Raw genomic sequence first — 22214 nt, 5'->3', positions numbered from 1 at the left:
CCAGATATTGAGTTGGAAAAAGCTGTTGAAAGTGCAAAGCAGCAGAAGGAAAGGGTAAAATTGGTAAGGGCAGCGAAGAGAAACTTGAAAGTTATTGAAGAGCGAGATGAAGATGAAGAGAACACACAAATGGATTTCGAAGATACTGATGACGAAGATGTCCCCTGCTTGTACTGCAATGAACTCTTTTCTTGGTCTAAGTCTAAAGAGGTCTGGCTCAAATGTCAATCTTGTGGGATGCGGGCCCATGCAGCTTGCGCGGGAAAGGATCGTAAAACCAAAAATTTCACGTGTCAAATTTGTGAAGATTAATTTTCTTTCCTAATTTCATAAGAAATTTTCTTTTTGTGTTAAGTAGATTATTTCACCTTACAGAATTATACATTTATTTAGTTTAGGCATATTTTATTCTGTTATTTACCTACTTTTATATTCAACACCATCATACCTCAACATTGGGTGCCATCATATCAAATCAGTTGATATGATGGCACCCTTGTCATAAAATGAGAAAAAATTAATAAAAATTATATTTTTATTTTCTAGTGCATTTTGAACTCATACTTATGTAGACTATGATATCCTTGACTTGTGTCCTCGATTTTATACAAATACGAGCTCCTTTAGATAGTGAAACGAGTGATTGAAAAAAAAGCGTGCCATCATCACCGAGCTTCCCTTACTTTTCGAGGAGCGCATTCGATTAAATGTTTTAGATGTGGCCAGTTGGGTCACCAAAAACTTGAATGCACCAACACCACTAGTCGCGGTGTAAAACTTAAACATGAAAGAGACGAAGCTCCGGTGTCTTGGATATAAGCTCTAATTCTTTTAAAAACTATTAGGCCCGGTTTCTAGAAAGATATTTAACTGGTCTGTTAACTAACTGCCCGATAAATTTATCGGACAGTTAAAATTCAGTTGGGTTTCTGAACACATCCTCCAGTTAGTTTAAAGGTCGGATAACGATAATCTGGTGGTTTTATCCTGAACTAAGAATTATTTTAAAATCGTATAGATGGCGTTGCTATCAATGTCGGTAATTGTCGGTAATTTTTGACAATAAATTCAAATTTCAAAATGGAAGAGAAACGCGTTCGAGCTAAAAATTTCACTGAAAATGAAAAAAAGCAGTCAGACGCCGTTACCATCGCAAAACGTAATTTGGCATGGCAAGAAATTGCAAAAAAATTAAATGCCCAAAGCCAAATTGGAAAGAGGTCTGCAAAGCAAATTCACGCTTTGTATGATAACCTGAAGAACACTGCGAGAAGCAACTTGCATAGTGACAAGGTAAGTGTTTACTTACTTTTATGTGCATACGATAGGAAGGTAACCTTCACATCGAGCATCAAATGATTAATAATTATTTTTAGCAATATGCTTACAGGCAAACAGGGGGCGGCAGATTCACACCAAAAAGCACCGCCTTGGATGAAAAAATTGTAAGGGTTCTTCGCGACCAATTCAAACCGTTAAAAAATAAATGTGATTCAAGTGCAGAACCAAGTTGCAGTTCCCGTCCAGATATAATCGGTATTTATTACACAATAATATTAATAATTATCAATCATAACACATTATTTATTATCCACTGTACTACTACTAGAACTAAATCCAAAGCAAAAAAAAAAAAAAAAAGATTCATGTTAATATTTACAAGTCGGCCAAGAACAAATTAAAATTAAAAACTCAACTGGTAGAAAATAAACTAATTCATATAACTTAACCTAAGGGCTGATAAATTGAGTAAAAATTACAAATACAGATCTTAATCGTTGATTCTAATTGAAGTTCTCATACTGAAAAAACCTATAATCGTCAAACAGCCTTAAAACAAATTTAACGTAATTAATAGGTAACCCGTAACAATGCTCACTAATAATTATATTCTATAATTTTCAGAGGATTTTCATATACGAGTACCAGATATGGAGCTAATAATAATTGATGAATCAACTACAAATGGTACTAATACTAATACTTTGAAAATTTGGTAACTTCTTAACATAACACATATTTACAGAACCGTTGAATACTGCAGCACCAACAACAGAGCAAACAAGTGATGAAAGTCCACCTCCAACTCCATCTCTTGAAACTCCTGCTGATGACATATTAAACGCGAGTCGAAAACGTGAACGTACAGGGCGCACTGGACAAAAGTGTTCAGTCCCAGCGCCTAAAAAAAAAGAAAACTGCATTGAAACTTTATCTCATCGTTTTGTTGAGAGAAAAAATTTTAAAGACAGGCATGATGAAGAAATACAAAAGCATCGTAAAAGAAATCAAGCTGAAGCAATTAGCTATTTTGCAACAACAGATGGAGTATGAACAAAAGCTTCAACAATTAAATTTAAGAAATCGTTTAAAAGAGATGGAACGTGAAAGAAAATTACATGATATTAAAGTATAAAAATTGTTAGATAATTAATTTTAAGTTTTGTTAATATCCTATACCTTTAGTTGTGTTAAGATATTTACCTGAAAACAGTGTCTATTAATGCCCTTCTAACTGTATTTCCTCCTGCCCCAGCAACGTGATTCACTTCTTCTTCGACATTTTCATAGTCCTGAATCAAATCAAAATCATCAGCTCCATCATTCTCATTAATAACTACATTATGGAGAACTGCAGTTGCTACAATGATTGTCAATGTATTTTTAGTATAGTGTGCTGGTAGTAGGTGTCTACCTGCTTGACGACGAGTCCGGTAGACACGTGTTTATGGTCTAGTCCGTTTTACTTTCCACCGCGGCCGGTAGCAAATGTCAAATAATTTGTCAGATTTATTGGTTTTTATTTATATAAAAATTAAATGTACAATTACTTACATCATTGAGATGGTTTTCTAAAGCCAAGCATTACCCTTTGATCAATCCAAACAACTTTATTTCGTATTCTCCAATTGTAGAACAACTTGTACTCTGTGAAATATCTTCCCGATGATTTTTGGAGCAATAAGTTTGATCGCGCACTATCTACCTTCTCCAAAAGGTGGTCTGGGAAGAAAACTTGACTTCTGCTTCGGTTCGGTTGTGAGAATTTATTTTATTAAAGGAAGTTAGCGCAAATGAAAGAAATCACATGAAAAACTTTGACAGACTGAATTTTGATGAATCGTTTGTTATCATAGTAACAAGGCATAGCAATCTTTTTCAAAGCCAATTTTTTTTATTTAAATTTATTTTCTTTTAAATAAATGTCTCAGTATACTAAAAAATCTTGTACGTCACACGACCGGTAGACGCATTATGGCCTCGCTAGTTTACAAGTCTCGCCCTATCGGGCTCGACCTGTAATTCACTAGCTCGTCCATAAAAACGTTACTACCGGTCTTGTAACGTAAATAGCTATTTCCAACTTTATCCTTAAACCTAGTGACAGACATGGGAATCTTCTTTTCCAATCCCCAAAACAACGTTCGATGCAATTTCTTGTCGATTTGTGGGCAGTATTATAGTTCACTTCCGGTTGAGTAGGGGATTTAACACAGGGGTCAAACCCTGTAAGGATATTGTGACCGTATGGTTACATTGCCTTCAAACGTCTCTATCTTGAGACTAGGCTTTTTTAGCCTACTTCTGGCAAGGTGACCATATGGTTACTACTTTCGTATAATGGTTCAAGGTTGGTAGAACTGACTAATTTGTATAATAGGTTGCCTCGTTGAAAATTGCGGGGAGGGGGGGAAAGTAACTCGTGACGTAAAATCAACCCAGAAATTTTGGGTGTTCGAATAGAACCTAAGGTTTATAAGCTCCGTGGAGTTTATTGGGTGGCTTTTTGGGATTTATTCTAGCGAAGGAACACCTAATGCATGATCGACAGACTCTGTAGTAAAAGTTTAGTACACTGTGACGTCACGAGTAACTTTTGCGGGGGGAAAAAATTCAGACTATTGCTTTAAATGGAAACGAGGCAACCTATTATACAAATTAGTCAGTTCTACCAACCTTGTAATGGTTTGCGCACAGCGACATCTTCCAGAATTTTTCTGAAACTTTTAATTTTAAAAGATGGTGGCATTGTTGATACGTTGACCACTAGAGCAGTGTTGTGGACATATTCGCATATATTTTTGGTGAGTAAAGACAGCTTTTTATGAAAATTATATATGGAGGGGCCTTCATTACGAATATAGTGATGGTTCTAGTAACTTTGTTTAGTTGATTCCAAAACTCGTTCGAAGTTATTCGCCATTGAATTTATATGTAACCATGTGGTTACATTGCTCCTAAAGGTGCCTATTTGTTTGTAGAGATAATGGATTTCAATTCCATCAAGACGGAATGTTTTTATGGGAAAAAAGTCAAAGGCATACGCGAAAAACCTGATATTTATCGTATACCACCTGCAAAAATATGTGACTCGGACTTATCTGATTATACCGATAGCGAATCAGACGAGAACAACCAAAATGTCACTTTTGGTAAAGTATTAGTGCCAGAAACTGAATCCGAAGGCAGTTATTCAGAAGATGAAACAGGAGAAGTTATATCTGATACAGATTGCCCAGAAGAGACAGAGAAGTCTTCATCAAAAGATGAAGAATCTCCGCTTATACCTGCACCAACAGCAAAAGGAAAACGCAAAATACCTGCAACCACCAAGACTGTAAAAAAGCAAAAAACTAATTTCAATTGGACGAAGACTGATCTCACGAATAAAGAAGACAGTGAAGAATTCGAAACATTGACAAATGAAGATCTGTTGATCCCACTAGAATATTTTTTGAAATTTTTTTCATTTGAGGTCATTTCTAACATGGTATACCAAACAAACTTGTACAGCACTCAGCAAACTGGACACAGCTTAGACACAAATAGAGAAGAAATTACTGACTTTTTATCAATTTTGCTTACAATGGGTATAATCGTTTTGCCTTCAATTGACGATTACTGGTCGGCATTCAGTAGAATTGATCAAGTTGCTAATTTGATGTCAGTAAAGCGCTTCAAAAAACTAAGACGTCATGTGCATTTCAATAATAATAGTTTACTTACTGAAAATACTAAAGATAGGTATTTCAAGATTGCTCCATTGATCAAAACAATTCGCGAGAATTGCATTCAGCAACACTGCGACAATAAATTTTCAATAGACGAAACAATGGTGGCTTATAAAGGGACCAGGGCTGGCAATTTGAGACAATATATTCAAAATAAGCCCCACAAATGGGGGTTTAAAATTTTTGTTAGGGCAGGTGTCTCAGGAATGATTTTTGATTTCATACCATATCAAAGGGCGGAAACATTTGATCAATTAAAAGGCTCTAAAAATGAACTTACTGAGATGGAGAGATCATTAGGAGTAGGTCCCGGTGTAGTTATAGCATTATGTAAAACTATCCATCATCCCGAAAATTCAGTAGTATACTTCGATAATTATTTTTCAAACTTGCAATTGTTTATATATTTGAAAGATGAAATGAATATCTTAAGTTTGGGTACAATTAGATCTAATAGAATAGGAGGATGTCCAGTTGAGACTGATAAGGTTTAGATCAAATCTGGAAGAGGTACCTATGACTATAAATCAGACACAGCAAAAGGTGTCCTAGTAGTGAAATGGGCAGATAATAAGTGTGCACTCTTAGGAAGTACATACAGTGGAATAGAACCTTTGACGTCGGTGAAAAGGTACAATAAAGAACAGAAGAGGAAAATGGATGTACCTTGTCCTTCAATAATACTCTCATATAATAAGCATATGGGAGGTGTGGATAAGGCAAATGCTTTGATGGGGCTATATAGGAGTCCAAGCAAAGCTAGAAGATGGTATTTCCCCTTGTTCACCTATATGCTGGATATCTGTGTTGTAAATGGGTGGCTGCTATACCGGAATGATTGCAAAGCTAACAACATAAACAAGAAACACATGCCTCTGAAAACATTTAGGATGAAGGTAGCCAAATCTTTAGCGCAAACTGGTAAACAATCTCGTCGTGGAAGACCAACCGCAGAAAGCCAGAAGACACTCGAAAAGATACGACATCCTGTGGTTCAAAAGCCAGACGATCTGTCACGAAAGGACACCACTGGACATTGGCTCATTTATTTCTCCAAGGGAAGATGCAGGTATTGCAAAACGGGAACAAGTCGTCTGGGATGTCATAAATGCAACGCCAGATTGTGTGCATTACCTCCGAAAAAAATTGTTTTGTAAAATTCCATGAAGCATTTTAATTTTTTTTGAGTTTGTCATATTCTTTTGAATAAGTAATAAAAGTTATTTTGAGTACAAAAATGTATTGTTCCGCAATAAATTCTAAATTTTAAAGAGATCTCAAACGGGTAACGTAACCATATGGTCACATTATCAATGTACACTTTCTAATAACAAACATCAATTACTAAGACTTGAAATCGGATTCTGATATTATTTTAATACTACGTACAAATTATAATTTTCTCTTCATGTAAAGTGGTCCTGCCGCTTACAGGGTTAAATAAGGCCTGCACGCATAAGCACTGTCTCCTATTACGTATGCACCTTGAAATTCTCCTGCTTCACATCTTGCACTCAAAAATGAAAAATTCCACACTGTACTGTCATGAGTAGATCCAGGCCAACGAGCAACAATATCACGTACTTTTAACTTAGAGTCACTACCTGGGGATATTATTGGTATGACTACCATCTACACAACCAATAACATTTGGAAAGCCACGGAGGTCCTGAAAACCAGCTTTTACAGAAAGTTTTTCTTCATTCGTTTCAGGCATTTTCACAAAGTGTGGGCGTAATCCTGCGAAAATGACGATACGACACACAGTACTTTTATGCACTCCATAATTATCTCCAACAAGAATCTGAAATGCACCGGTTGCGTAGAATGGCAAAGCAATGAGTAACTGCTCAGCAGCAGATAACGAACGAGTCCTCAGTGTCATTGGTGAGATGTGATCTTCAACCAAAGCTATGATGGTCCTCACAGTGTCTTTGTAGAAACGATATCTGCTCCTAAACTCTGCTTCGCTGTAAATTTCGAACGGACTTTTTCGTTCTCTAAAAACTCTGGCTGGCTGCACCTCCCCAACAACTTCAAACAATTATTCTGATATATATATATATTCGTATGAAGAAAATTACAATTAAAATTCGAAATTCATAAAATAATTATGGTAAATTATATGTTTTTAATTTGTTGTAGCCAATTTAGGGCGTCTTCGGTAAGTAGATGTAGTTTGGAGAAACCTTGCTGGAATTTAGTAAGGGGACATTCTTCCACAATGTGTTGGATGGTTTCTTTTTCTGCACCGCATTCACAAGAAGGGTTTTCACGAATGTTCCAGTGAAACAACATATTATTGCATTTGCCATGCCCGGTTCTAAAACGATTTAATTTACACCAGATTTTCCTAGGTAGGTCAAATCCCGGAAGTTATTTTGTAGGATCCTCAATTAGATTTTTATTGAAAATATCTACGTCTTGCCAGGCTGCTTTCCAATAGTCAGATTTGGAAAATGGTTCCATGAGAAATTCTTCTTTCCAAAGTGGTTTACGCGATTTTAATCTAAAGGGTGGTAAATTTGCCATGTCTTGTGTTATGGAGTACATGTTCGGTGAATTTTGAAATTTATCCCAAATTCGTTTTGTTACGTATTTTCTTCTAATATCGTACGGAATAATGTGCGCTAGGACATGTAGCCATGGTGTTGGAGTAGATTTTAAAGTACCCGTTATTATTCGAAGTGTGGTATTCAATTGAGCATTTATTCTGATGATGAACTTAAACTATCGAATTCTTGCAGCTCCATGGAAAAACCAAAACACAAGCACCAATTTGTTGAAGATTTGGTTCCTGATGTTAACCATCCTAACAGCACAATTTGAAACGCAAAAAAAAAACACCAAAACACCATAACCAAAACGCAAATACTCCCTCTGAAAGTTACAAACAATCAAACGAATGGAACGTGTAACGGACTAATGGTAACGGTAATTTCTCAGATTCTTCCAGTGTTAGCGAGCATGTGTAGTCAAATAACTTAACACACCTATTTGCCGCGTTAATTTAACTGTGCATTTTCGTCAGTTAAAACTAAATTTTGTAGTTCAGAAACCCATTTATAATTTATCGGAGAGTTAAACTAACTGGACCAATAAATGTTTCTAGCAACCCATTTGCTAATTTAACGAAGGGTTAAACTAACTGGACCAATAAATTTATTTCTAGAAACCGGGCCTTAATCAAGCGGAGTAACAATTTTTACAGGAGTTACATTAACACTATTTCTGTTCCCTTTTGTGGACGGAATATTAATAATAATCTACTCGTATATTTGCTGCTTGTGCTGGAAATTGGCGAGGCCAGCTTCTCCCTTATCATTGACGAAATAGTATATTGTACAACAAGTGTTGAAAATGAAAGATTTCACACGAATTTGCAGAATTGAGCCACAAGCCGTTGGCGCGTGGCTTAAGCAAACGAGTTTGAAATCGAATTTTCAACACGTGTTATACACGATATTTATCCGACAACCACAAAAAAACAAAAAAAACAAAAAACGCCAATATTCGGCATCCCTTTTTAGTAACTAGCAGGTAGACTACTAGCACGTCGGCAAGCAAAAACTTACCACAATCGTAAATCGTCATTATTATAATTTTTACAACCTATCCTAAACCCATTACAAGTAAAGAAGCTAAAGTTCCAATTTCACGTTCCCAAAGATAATATTTATTCTCTTCCACTTGCTAACGTCAAGTTAAAACTTCAAATATCATTTGGCAAAGCACTCTAGCTGTGGACAAAATAATTATGCCATTGTGCGGAAAGGTAGACATCGTTAATCATCGGCCTGTGTGCAAAATAAAAACACACAGCTGTCGGCCAATCAGATTTCTCAAATTTTTCATTTCACACGGGTAGGCAGTTCGTTCGTCTTCGTGTTGAAACTGTTTGCAATTTTAAATTTTCACTAAGGGAAAACTGTGTGAAATGTGCCATATTGCATAGTGGTCGTCGAAAATAGTTATTTTCCGACGACCACTATGAAAAATGCGTAAATTCGCACAAATAACTATTATTGAAAGTTGGCTATTGCATGCAAATAGCGAACCCGTGTGCAATGAAACTGGTTAGCCAATCAGATACCTTCTAGCCTGTGCGCAATGAAATGATTGCACACAGTTGTAGTAACCATGGCCACCAATGTATGTTTTGTCCGCAGCTCTGTCGAATAATATTTGAAGTTTGAAGGGATGCCGAATATTAGCGTTTTTTTTTGTGGTCGTCGGAAAAATGTCGTGTATACCACGTGTTGAAAATTCGATTTCATTTTCAACTCTTGATATACAATATACTATTTCATGCCGCCGGCCGTTATCGACAGTTTTGCATGATTCAAAATCCGCCGGCAACGTTAAATTCCCGGCCTAGTACTTATAAAAGTGACCTTGACTAGAGAATGGGCAGGCAGCATTGAACGGACTGCGTTTCGGCGCAGGGACGCGTGGGTCGCGGGTTCGATTCCAATTGTGAAACAAATTTTTTACTTTTTAAAAATGATTTAAATTTGTCGGCATGAAAAATTTTGTGGATTGCACGTCCACGGCAATTTTGCCGGAGTACATACACTATTACGGATATTACTATCAAGTAATAGTGCAGTGCTTATCAACATAATTACCGGCGTCTCGCCTCCCCATTTTGACTTTGTTGTGTATTATGTTCTGTGTCAATGTTAAGGAACTTCCTCACGATGTGACATGAGTATAATAATATACCTTTTTGAATTTCAACTACCAATGTGTTATCTAAATCCAGAATTTTTAAATTTTTAAAAAGAGATTGCGGTACTATTCCCGTTGCTGAAATTACAAGTGGTAAAATCGAAATTTTTTCTAAACACCAAAGATTTCTCATAGCAACGGAGAGCTCTAAATATTTATTAATTTTTGTGTTATATGTCTGTGTTATATTATGTGAATTTGGAACAGCTATATCTAAAAGATATGCTTGCTTTTGTTGTTTATTTAAAATTATAATGTCTGGTCTGTTATGCTTAATATGAATGTCTAATATTATTCTTTAGCAAAATTGCAAAAATATTGTTTCTTTCAGTATCGGACATAAGTGAAGCAACAAAGGTTATTTTTGAAATATACGATCGTTTTTCAACTTCTGTGAAGCAGCAGAGTAACAATGCGTCCAGTATTTTTTACATAATTTATCAATAGTCCACTTCGGATGAAAGAAATAAAATTGCAACAAAAATTGTTTTCTTTTTAATTTTCGAAACATAATGTTGACTTTCACAACACGACAAAAGTAAAGCAACAACTAGGAAATGTATGCAATTAATCTATAGTTTAAGTTTATAACAGCTATTGTAATGTTTAGTATTCAATATTTAGTAGGACCACCTTTACTTTTTATCACAGCGGCGCACCTTCTTGGCATAGAGTCTATTAATTTGTCTAACGTACTCTGTGGAATTTCGTTCCATACTTCTTGTATCTTTTCCATTAACTCATTTTTATTTCTAAAGTTTTGACATCTTATTCGCCTTTCCACTTCTTCCCATAGATGCTCAATGGGGTTTAAGTCTGGAAATTGCGACGGCCACTTCATAACTCTAATCAGGTTCTCTTGAAGCCATTCTCAAACTAGTAATGAGGCATGTTTTGGGTCATTATCGTGCTGGAACACAAATCTCAGTGGCTGGAATATGCGTAAAGCGTAAGGTAGCATGACTCTATTTAAAATATCCCGATAGTGCAATCTATCCATGTTACCGTCAATGAACTGTGAGTGTGATGTGAGAATTCGTTTACGCCAGATAAATCGCCTTTCTCTTAGGTGCTGTTTTGGCCTTCCGATTCATGTTCAAATACTGGGAAAGGTAAAATAAAACAAAAGGTACCATCAGTGGTAATATCTGACTTGTGGAAAAATTATCACAATGCAAAGGAGAATCATAAACAAAAACAGAAAGAGCAAGTAGAATTACGAAGACTCCAAAGAGAAAAACGCAAAAAAGCACAAAAGGAGAAAAACGAAAAGAAAATTAAAAAGGGAAAACAAACGAAAAGCAAGAAAGACGCTAACAAGACAGACACGAGACAGGAATACAAGTGTTACAAATGCCAGTCAGAGTGGAAAACTGAACATTTCTTTGAAAAAAAGGCCAAGTGGTTAAAAAGCATTTCTTGTTCAAATGCAGCTCACCAACTTTGTATTCCCAGAAAATATTTACAACATTGAAGATTCCGATGACGAACAACAGTTTGCTTGCGAACAGTGCGGAATAACTATAGAATCAGGGGATTCTGCGGAGGAAGTTTCAGATGAAAGCGATGCTTACATTTTTGTTCATTTTTTAATGTTTTAATATTCCACTCAGTTACCTAGTAAACCATTTTTTAAATATTTTCCAGCTTGTTTCTATTAAATAGGTAGGTACCTAATATTATTTTCCATAATTATAATGACAGTTTTTGACTTGTTTTTGTTCGTTATAAAATTAATTTTTTCCAACTTTATTATTTTTTTTCTCAAAAATTTCCTTATGTAAGATAACAAAATTTTTATACTGTCATTTAAACAATTAAAGGGGCTATCAGAATCAAGAAAAAAAATAGGGGGTTCCCATTTAAAAAAAGTATCGATGACGACTAAAAAATCTGCAAAGGTCAGAATATATGACATACCAACTCACCTGGAAAAGGACGATGTCATCACCGCCATCGAAAGTCATCTGGAAAAGGAATGAGAACTCACCAGCGAGTGGTGTGTTTCCGCAGTAAAAACAGGCCCAAAGGGAAAACCAAATTCCAACTGGATAGTGGAACTACACCCGGCCATGTGGAGGGCATTGGTAAACTCAGGTCGCATGTCAATTGGATGGTTATCCTGCAAAGTCGACGCGAGAAGTGTGTGTGACGGAGGTGCCAAACTGTCCACTGGAGGTGATTGCGAGTTTCGAACGGCATTAACTGAACGTGATCAGACTGAACCAATCGCAGTTTCGGATTCATGGGTTAATTGCGCATTAAAATTTAATTCGAATTAAATATTTAATTCTCTTTCTATAAACTGGCCCATAGACTACAAATAAAGTTCGATATGTAGAGTAAACATAGATTAATTAATTACCGTATTATACTACTAAATAACAGCAATTTTAGATGTAAGACTAAATATATAAGATTACCGCTGTAAAATTGCCATAATGCCCCTCTGGACGTCCAATTTGACGTCCCAATGTATGCATACCCAAATAAACGTGCCCCCGGGCACCTTTTTTTTGTTATCTGAAATAGAAGAGTTTCTTAAAGTGTCCAACACTGATGCCTTTACCCTACAGATTCCGAAATTGCGAAAAATTTTATAAATAACAGAACAAAGAGCATTGTAATTGTAATAGCTATATATGCACCAAGGGCGTTACCACGATGATTACGCCCGGAGAACGATGAATCCAGCTCGAGGGCTTTAGCCCGAGAGATGGATATCGTTCGATGGGCGTAATCATTCGGTGACGCCGTGGTGCATACAAGATTTTATTTTTCACTATACGTGTTCTAAAAAAAAAAAAAAAATTGGCATCTTTGCAATTATGAATTGATGAGGGCCTTATGAATTTATTACGCCCGCTTATTCTTATGGGCAGGGGACGATTGCGCCGATATGACCTGCTATAATCCGGGGCCTCTCAAACTACCTGTAATCCACAGGTACGATTGCGCCGGTACTAAATTTAATCCCTTAAGGGGAAGGCTAATTAGGAAGGTACCTGTACCTGTTTGCAAATAAAGTAGGGGTAGTTGGGAATATTCGAACAGGGTTTTACTAAAATCATTAGTTTCGTCCAAGAATATTCAAGTGATCGCTGGAATAAACGCTAGAATGGAGAACATGCTTAGTGAACGTGGCAAGATTCTTGTAATTTTCGAAAATTTTAAATTCCGTAATTGTGGAAGCACGGAAAAAGGTCTTGTATATATATTTTTTTGTAAATAAATGGTTTGTTGAGAATCTTTTATATTATTTGGTTTTCATAATTGCTTTTAAATATCGTTGGGGCCCACCATTACCTACTACCTGTATTTTATTGAGGGGCTTACAGAATCAGGGGTGCGGCGCAATCGTGCCCAGGTATTAACAACCACTTGGGTCGCCTCGGCGCAATCGTACCATCGGCTTAAAACAACTCAGATAATACCGGCGCAATCGTCCTATACCGATTCTTATTACGCCCTGTATTATTTCCAGGTTGTTATGAACATGGTTACGTATTTCGTATCCTAGCAGTTATCATGCAATTATACGAAAGTGAAAAATAAATAATGTTATTGGAACCCAAAGTCTTCAAATAACTCTTCAACTACTACATACTAAAAAATTTTCCTTATTAGTTGACGAGTCTACTGACTTTAAGGTGCAATAAAACACCTAGCTCTGGTAATTAGAGTTTTTGATAATTTTAAGGTAAATGATATTTTCCTAGGTTTATTACCTGTACCAAGTGCCACTGCTGAGTCTCTTTACTCCACAATTTTGCCTTTTTTTATAGGTTTTGCCTCCGATGGTGCCAGTGCTATGATGGGAATTCATAATTTTGTATTACTGAGTGATAAAAGTGTTAAAAGTAAAAAAAATCATTATATTTTATAGCACAATGTCTCTTTTAACACTCTTATCACTTAGTACATAATACAGAACAGAGCACTAAAACACAATATTTTCAACATTTGATGTCAACTAACTAAGTAAATATCAATATTATCAAGTTCAAGAATGTTAGGATCGTTAAATTTGGAAGATATCAGGTATCGTAAAAATTTAAACTAATAAATGACTTTTACTTATCAACTCGTATTCAGCATGGGTAGACAAGCAAAAGTTAGTTAAAATTATTCCGAATATTTTTCCACTGTAGACGAGTATTATTGCTGGACTGTTTGTCGAGATGTTACAGAAGCAGAATACAATATATACAGAATAATGTATAGAAGAACAGTATGATTTCTGTTAATTTTTGCAAAAATCTTGTAATTTTTTTTTTTCTAGAAAACGGAAACTAATTTTACGTATATATTATAAATTTTGTATTCAGCATATGAAGATTAATAAAAAAAGTACTTTACGCGAAGAATACTTTTTAAAAGTCAAAATTTGTAGACTAGTGTAATCAGCCGAGTCTGTTATTTGCGTATCGACCGTGTGGCGTTCAGTACTTTTCATGGTACCATGAAAATTTAATATTTGAGGATTCGTAAATTTTGCTTGTCTTTCATAACTAATACAATTTACGAGTGATCTGTGGCTTAATTCCGTAATATCATAGCAACGGAATATATGTATATGGAATACCGTTAATAAATGACGGCCGTGGCTGATATGGCACACATATTAATTGAGGATAGAATTTTACTGTTATAGCAGGTTAACAGTATGGTGTCATGAAAAATATGTATAATCATGTTTTTTAACTTACCCGACCAAAGGTAGGTAAGTTATTGTGATCGGTCCAAAATTTCGAATTGCTAATTTCATCAGATCTTTACGTTTTGAGGTCCTCTGAACACGTTTATGAAGTTTTTAGAATGATGTCTGTCTGTGCGTCTGTCTGTGCGTGTGTCTGTCCCACTTTTCGTTCTCCCACGATTACTCAAAAACGCTTTGACCGATTGCTTTCAAATTTGACCAACACAAATTTACCCGTGGTTTCTCGAGTTGAAAAGTTTTTGGTGTCAATCGGACCACGGGGGGTGGAAAAGGGTGGGGGTAGGTCGAAAAAATTATAAGGGAACATGGAAATTTGACTTTACCGTTTGAAAGGGCATGTGTTTTTATGTCGGAAACGATGTTTACCATTTGCGGATTTTTCCAATATGGCGGACTTATGAAGTAATTTACATCTTCATAGATCGACGGCGATAACTGCTGAAACTTTTAACAAAAAAATCTCGGATCTTGCCATTGGAAATAATTCTGTAATAGTGACCACCGAATAGAGTTTGGTGTCAATCCGACTACCAGGGGTGGAAGGGGTGGGGGTTGCTCGAAAAAATAATGAGGTGACATGGAAATTTGACATTACAAGTTGAAAGGGCATGTGTTTTTATGTTGGAAATGATATTTACTATTTGCGAGAATTAGAAGACGACTTATGTGGGTTAACACGGACAAGGTAGGTATCTCGGGTCAATTCAGATTGGTTTAAATTGATGTCGGGTAAGTTACTAGGCCGGGTCTTCGACTCGGCTCCATCCCAATTTTTTTTAATTACCAGATAGTGCATTTATTTTTCTTTCACTGGCAACATAAAGGATCCAAGAAGCCACAGTCACGACCACAGTCAATCAATTCCTCAAATATTCAATAAATATGTAGAAAACCGTTGTATCCCTGCAGATTAATTGCCGCCACACTACTCTCTGGGTCTGTCTTTTGTCAAAAAACGTATAACCTATCTGAGTACGGAGTATTATTACTAAGCAGAGCGCGGACAGAACGTGGGAACTGCAACTCGCATTCATAGCTGTCGCAATTACTCAACAGATATCACGGCGAAGCGACACGGGAGGACACCTCCGTGTTTACAAAACTTATCACAAAATAAGTAACAATCATACCTGGCCCAGGATGAGAGCCGACGTGTGTCGCTATGTATAGTTCTCCCAGAGTTGCAGCGATTTTATGGCAGGGTACCATTGTATAAACGTTAATAACACCGACAATAGGTTTAAACCGCAAGTACAACCCCTAATCGTAAATTCGTCCAAGAACTACCCTGTAAATTGACAGGTATAGAACGAAAATGATAATTGACAGGGGTCTGTTTATGTCGCTTATCGGCATCTCATGAGTATGTCTTGGTCGTCACAGACTACTTCAGTAAATTCCCATTATTTGTCCCGGTGCGATCGCCAACGGCGCGCAAAATCATTGATGAGACCGAGCGAAGGGTGTTCCTAATGTTCGGGGCTCCCGAGTACATTATCATTGACAACGGGGTACAATTCGGGAGGAGTCGAGAATTTCAAGATTTTTTAGTTAATTACGGGGTGAAACCGTATTACAACTCGTTGTACACTCCTCAGAACAACCCCACGGAACGGGTGAACCGCACTATGAAATCCCTCATCGTCTCGTATATAGACTAGGACCAACGGAAATGGGACAACAACCTAGACCGCGTCGCTTGCGCCCTAAGAACTGCCAGACACGAGGCCACAAGGCAGACCCCATAGTACCTGAATATCGGTAGCGAAATGATAGATCACGGTTCAGAACACGAACGTCGCAGAGTACGAGAGAGCTTAGACGATGCTCCGCCAAACGAAGGCGCAGCGATGGCCCCGGAGTGCGACCGCTTGACAGAGTCCAAGTTAGATCGGATCCGTCGTTTGGTCACCGGACTGATAAATAAGTACAGAGACAAGGCAAAACGCTATCACGACGCGAAACGTCGCGAGATCGAGTACTCAGTGGGGGACCTGATCTCGAAAAAATCATATCCAACGACAGACAGTACCAAACATTTTAGCGCCAAGTTAGCTAAACAATTAGCATGGGAGAGAGTGGAGGAATTCAAAGTGAAAGAGAGAGTAGACTCCAACCATTTCCCGCTAGAAATTACTATAGAGCGAATGTTTCGACAAATTCCTATCTATTATATCAAGGACGTCCGAACATGCGAGAAGTCTAATATATGACGTAGACAGTAACATAGTAGAGCAGTTTCATTTAATTGTTGAAAAATTTGTTGTTAGCAAACGTATCAAGTATTCAAAAAGCCGATCATATGAATCACGATGTTTTGGTGCTGTATTGTCTTTAATTACATTACGCATTAACAATTTGTGGAAAGTCGTCTTTGAAATTTAAAAAAGAGGTCGAATTACGCAAGCGAGAAAAGGGCCGTAAATGTTTGCAGTACAGACGCGAAAACCGGCAAAACAACAAAAAACCTCAAGCAGCAAATAGTATGAATGATCCAGACTATGGAATAAATTGCTAAAGAGGTATGGAGCCCGACGAATATGCGAGGCAAAAGCAATTATTTCTAGACAAGATGACAAAAACCGCTGATGAAATAAAAGCCTTTGAAAGAAATACAGTTCTAGTCAGAATTAAAATTGTGAATCGAAGAAAGGTGAAAATTACTCACGGCAAAAGGCTGAATGTAGCTCCTGGGCAAAGTGTTTCCACATCGGATATAACAGAAAACCTGTGTTCACGGCCTTCTTGAATCCATGCCTGATGATATCTTAAAATGGTGCGTACAGATCTGCCAGTTCTTCTGGCAATTTCTCTAACTGACAAAGCTGCTTCTCATAAGCCTACAATCCGCCTTCTTTCAAAGTCACTAAGCTGAGGAATGTGACCAAGTCTACGCACTCGCGGCGTTTCTCGCCTTACAAAAACACTTTTCAACAAGTTTTCTAAAATTCAAAACTAAAATTTTTCAATGTAGTCAAAATTTCCTTACATTTGCAATAACCGAACCAGCAGGACAAAAAGCAGAATACTGTATAGATAGGGCTGCAAATTTAATCATTTCTTATCTGACGCAAAACACATTTGCCCGCAAAAATTAAAACTAACTATAAGTACTGCGTGTTTACCATTCTTTGTCACGTAGTATATATTGGCAAAATTTGTTTTCGGCCTCCCAATCTGGGAAATATAGCGTTACCTTACACTTTAGGTCAAGGGAGGCACGATTTCCCGTACAATGTCAAAAATTTCTAGTGGAATGTGGGAAAAATCTAGTGGAGTACGGGAAAAATGTGCGGACACCGTTGATTTATTCTTTTCACAGTTACTTTAAAATTAAAGTGTCCATACGTTACTTTAATTTAGTGTAAAAAAACACATTTCCCTGTATAATTTTTCCGATAAATGTGTTTGTTTAATTTATATCGATCGAAAAAGAAAATAATCGTAACAGGGAAAATACAACCTATTGGGTTGGCAGCTGTATATGTCAAAAAGTTTGACAATTGTCAGGTATTTCATAAATATCTGCAAAATTGCACAATAAAACTAAACCACAGAAGTTGATATATGATTTTGTGTACCTACTTTATCCAGTACTAGCTGTTAGTGCTAAAGTGCAACTGGAAAATAAAAATATACAAAACATTCTAACCCCAAAATCTTGTATTCACCTGAAGAAAGATGATTCGTTTTCACCAGGAAGTAGTGGTTAAGTACAAGACATTTTAATAATTTGCAACATTATTAACATAATTTATTTTGCAAAATTACAGTTGTAAACATTATTGTTACAATTCTCCACTTTAGAGAACAATGCAGAAACAATTTGGTAACTGTCAGCTTTATTACTTCTGGGTTGAATGTCAATATGTTGTACTGGTGCTTCTCTTACGGTACTGATGATGGAATTCTCAATGTTGGATGGTTACATTCGAAGCAACTGCTAAAAATTCAAGTAGATTAAAGCACTGTATCGAAGTTTGTGACACAACTCACCATTGTTTGAGGAGCTGTAGCTGCAACATAGTACATTTTGTTTTTGATGTTGAAGGAAGGCCATCAGTCATCAGTTATTAAAAATTTGTGAATTAAAGAATAGTTATTACATACTTTCGTGAGAAAAGATTGTCCTATGTAACGTTGTTTCGATTTTTGTGGTAATAATTCAGAATTTAGTCCTGCCACTAGTTTGCACTGCCTCTGGTGTCACATTTAACTCACTCTATATTATATACTAGACATTTTTTTCACTCGATTAATACACCAAAATCAAATTTTGAAGCACGACCGTGAAAATTTAGCCGGCAAATAATTTGTTAGGAAAAAAACAAATCAGCGGTCACGGTCGTCAAGGAATTGATTCCACAGCATTCGATTCTTTATTGACGATGTCAAATTCTACAATAAAATTAGTCTTGATTTTTAAAAGATTTAACATTTTGGTCAGCCGAAAAGTGTAATACAAATGTCGTACGGGACGTATTTTCCGGCCCTCCAACTAGTTGTCGTGCCGGAAAATTCACATCCCGTACTCTAATGTAAATAACTATTCTCGACGTAGGAAGAAGATATATCACTACGTGTGCTGTGTTACCGAAACCACACTATTAGTTGTTACTGGTCTAGAGTCATGCCAGCCTTGAAATTTTTTGCAACATCTATTTTTTTTACAGACGATAGTGGTCAGCTTTTCTTCTCAAGTTGTATATTTATATTGTATATTTTTTTATTCGTTCTTTAAGCATTTTGAAAGCAAAATTAAAAATCAATCTTGATTCCAAAATTGTTAAAATTCTAAAATCGAAATAAACTAAAATTGTTTTTTCTAGTCGTTTTAAATTGCCTCGGACTAACTAACTGGCATTCTCCTATAATGTTACGGTTTTGTCCGTGGCTAAGGTTTATATTTTCACTTTTACAGAATATGCAGCGGTCCAAGTTTTGAAGTTTCAATTGGAAAGTTCAGACAAGTTGCAGATTGACTTCCAACGTTACGATGTGCGTCAAGACATCAACCACATCCAGTGTTCCGTCGAGGTAGAAAAGACGCCAGATAGCAATCCACACACATTCGAAAAGCAATCGGTCCAAAACTACTCGATACCCCAACACTACGATCTTGACGGCCTAGAAACCGAGAAATCTGGTGGTATCGTTCCAGATGTACGGAGCTCGCGAGTTCTCAACCTCCACGATCCCCAACCGACGGAAAATTCGTTTCTGAATGAATCAAGTCAAACTGAACCTTTTGAAGATGGCGGTGATGTGCTTCTAGACATCAACAACATACAGTGTTCCGTCGATGTGGAAGGGACGACGCCATTCAATTATGAATTTTCATCTTCACTTTCTTCGATCGAGATAGAAGAACCGAGTAATAGGTACCTCCTCTCTCCTGATCTTGAAGATATCATTCCACCCACATTAGAAGAGCAATGCCGTGAACCCGTCCAAAACCCGCCGAAACCCCAACACTGGGATCTTGACGGCGCACAGTGGGGCGAATGGCCTGTTTCGCTGGACAAAACTCGAAAATATGTACTGTAAGATTTTCAGGGTCGCTGATTACGAATTTGATATTAGATTTATCAAATTCAAAGTGGCGGATACAAAATGGTGGACCAATTGTGAAAAAAATTAAGTTATTGCTCCGAAAGTATATACTATAAGCTTTTCGGGGTCGCTGATTACGAATTTTATATCAGATTTATCAAATTCAAAATGGCGGACCTAAAATGGTGGACCTATTTTGAAGAAAATTAAGTTATTGCTCCGAAAGTATGTACTATATAAAGAAAAACATAACAACTCCAAGCCACTGGCAACTTTTGATTTGGAGCTTATAAAAACAATATTGTGTTTATTAATTCTAAGTTTGTTGTGTGCTATTGTCCGATATTTAATCCCAGCACAGGGGGGTCTGTGACGGGTCGGAGAGCGCAGCAGCGAAAGAGTTAACGTAACACATAGACACACAAAGTGAATATACAGGGTATTTATAAATAAAAAAATATACAGTTGATTGCAAAAAGAAACGGGAAATGAAAATTTCCCTAATATAAATGTGGTTTTATCCATTTGTCAATTAATTGTCTACGTGACAATTCCCATCAAATAATTTTTAAAAATGTCATTGAATTTTGACCCAAATTCTAACCTATCTCTGGTAAGAAGGTTTCACTTTGAGAAAATTGTAAAAAAAAAAATTATATTGTGGAAATTAGTCTATATCCAGTCTTTGGCAAAGTGACAGTGACTAGTGTCTAGTAGAGAGTGCGTGTGCGATAATATTTTGTTAAATTGAACTTTTTTTTTTACTTTCTATCCTGTGCATAAAAATAAAGTATTTTGTTCCTAAACATCTAAAACCTGGTAAGATTTTATTATTATGATTTTTACATTTTGAGTCTCATATTTGTAGAATGCAGGTGTCAATATGGATCTCAAATGAAAAACTTCCATCATTTGGAACTTTTTTACTCCGGAAGATGAACTAAAGGCATCGTGTAATTTTTGTAAACAAAAATTTTCGTACAAATCGTCGACTACCAATTTAAAATCACATATCACGAGAAAACATCTTTCAATTAGATTAGATGTATTGCCAAAAGAAAAACGGGAGCATTCAACAATTTCTCAAGCTGCATCAAGTGAGTGTGGCACGCAAACACAAGACATACACGAACCCTCTCCCTTTCCGACCTCTCCGACTCGAAAAAATATTCAGATTCAGAATACAGATGAACCGAAACCATCAACATCCACGGATTCCACGGAAATCCATCACCAGTAAAAAAACGCAGATTCCATCAAACAACCATCAGCATCCCAAAGAAAATAGGATTTTCCCAAAAAAAAAAAAACCAATTGTTGGCATTAATCACCAAGGACTTTCAACCCTTTTCTATAGTTGAAGACATTGGGTTTCGTGAATATAGCAATGCCCTGAATCCTAATTACACGGTACCTAGCAGAAAAGTGCTCTCTAACGTCCTATTGCCCGCAAAATATACCGAAGTATGTATATAACAATATAAAGGAGGTAATTAAAGATGCGGTGTCAGTTACGATTACAACAGATTGTTGGACCTCTCGCAATGTGGACGGGTTTATTGCAGTCACCTCTCATTTTATTACTACAACGTTTGAGACTAAATCAGTAATATTGGAAACAAACTCCTATAATGCGAATTATACAAGCGCTAATTTAGCGGCTGAACTAAACAGAATTATTTACAGAGTGGAACTTGGAGAATAAAATCCGGTTAGCGGTATCGGACAATGCTGCAATTATTAAAAAAGCAATCAAAGAGGATTTAAAGTGGCGGTATTTTGGTTGCTTAGCACATACGATAAATCTTATCGTCCAAGATGCGTTAAAATCGATAGAAGCTCTTATCGAAAAAGCTAAAGCGTTAGTTTCCCATTTCAAAAAAAGCAGTAACGCAAAAACAAAATTAGATTTCTACCAAAAGCAAAATAACAAAGAAGCTAAGAAAGCTACATTTTATGTGTCAGCGAATTTTTGAGCTGAAGGAAGAAATAAGAGCTACAATAGCTGTTCTTGGTAAAGAAAATTGGCCAATATTTTCGAATGAAGAGTTCGAAACTATCGAACAATTAATAAAAGTGTTGGCTCCCATGGAAACGGTTACAAGGATGATGAGTGGAGAAAAATATGTGTCTGCTTCATCAGTTATAATAATTACGAATGGTTTGCAGGATGTGTATGAACAAATGCTAAAAAAAAA

At 36.5% G+C, this 22214-nt stretch overlaps 2 long non-coding RNA genes across 2 annotated transcripts in view; both read right to left on the bottom strand.

The window, feature by feature from the left end:
* Positions 1–1331: 1331 nt before the first annotated feature.
* LOC138125770 (uncharacterized) overlaps positions 1332–22214 on the bottom strand; it is an 85763-nt gene continuing 64880 nt past the window's right edge. The window contains exons 4-5 of the long non-coding RNA XR_011157524.1: positions 2485–2573; positions 1332–2182 (exon numbers count right to left, since the gene is read on the bottom strand). This is a non-coding gene — a long non-coding RNA (uncharacterized lncRNA). The remainder of the gene's footprint in view (positions 2183–2484; positions 2574–22214) is intronic.
* Positions 2836–3362, bottom strand: LOC138125771 (uncharacterized). The gene is made up of 2 exons (XR_011157525.1): positions 2987–3362; positions 2836–2928 (listed from the first exon to the last, which is right to left on the bottom strand). It is a non-coding gene; the product is annotated as an uncharacterized lncRNA (long non-coding RNA).

This window comes from Tenebrio molitor, chromosome 3 (genome assembly GCF_963966145.1).
Source record: "Tenebrio molitor chromosome 3, icTenMoli1.1, whole genome shotgun sequence".
NCBI classification, from domain to species: Eukaryota; Metazoa; Arthropoda; class Insecta; order Coleoptera; family Tenebrionidae; genus Tenebrio; species Tenebrio molitor.
Note: the sequence above shows the minus strand (reverse complement) of the source record. Positions and strands in the feature narration are given on the sequence as shown.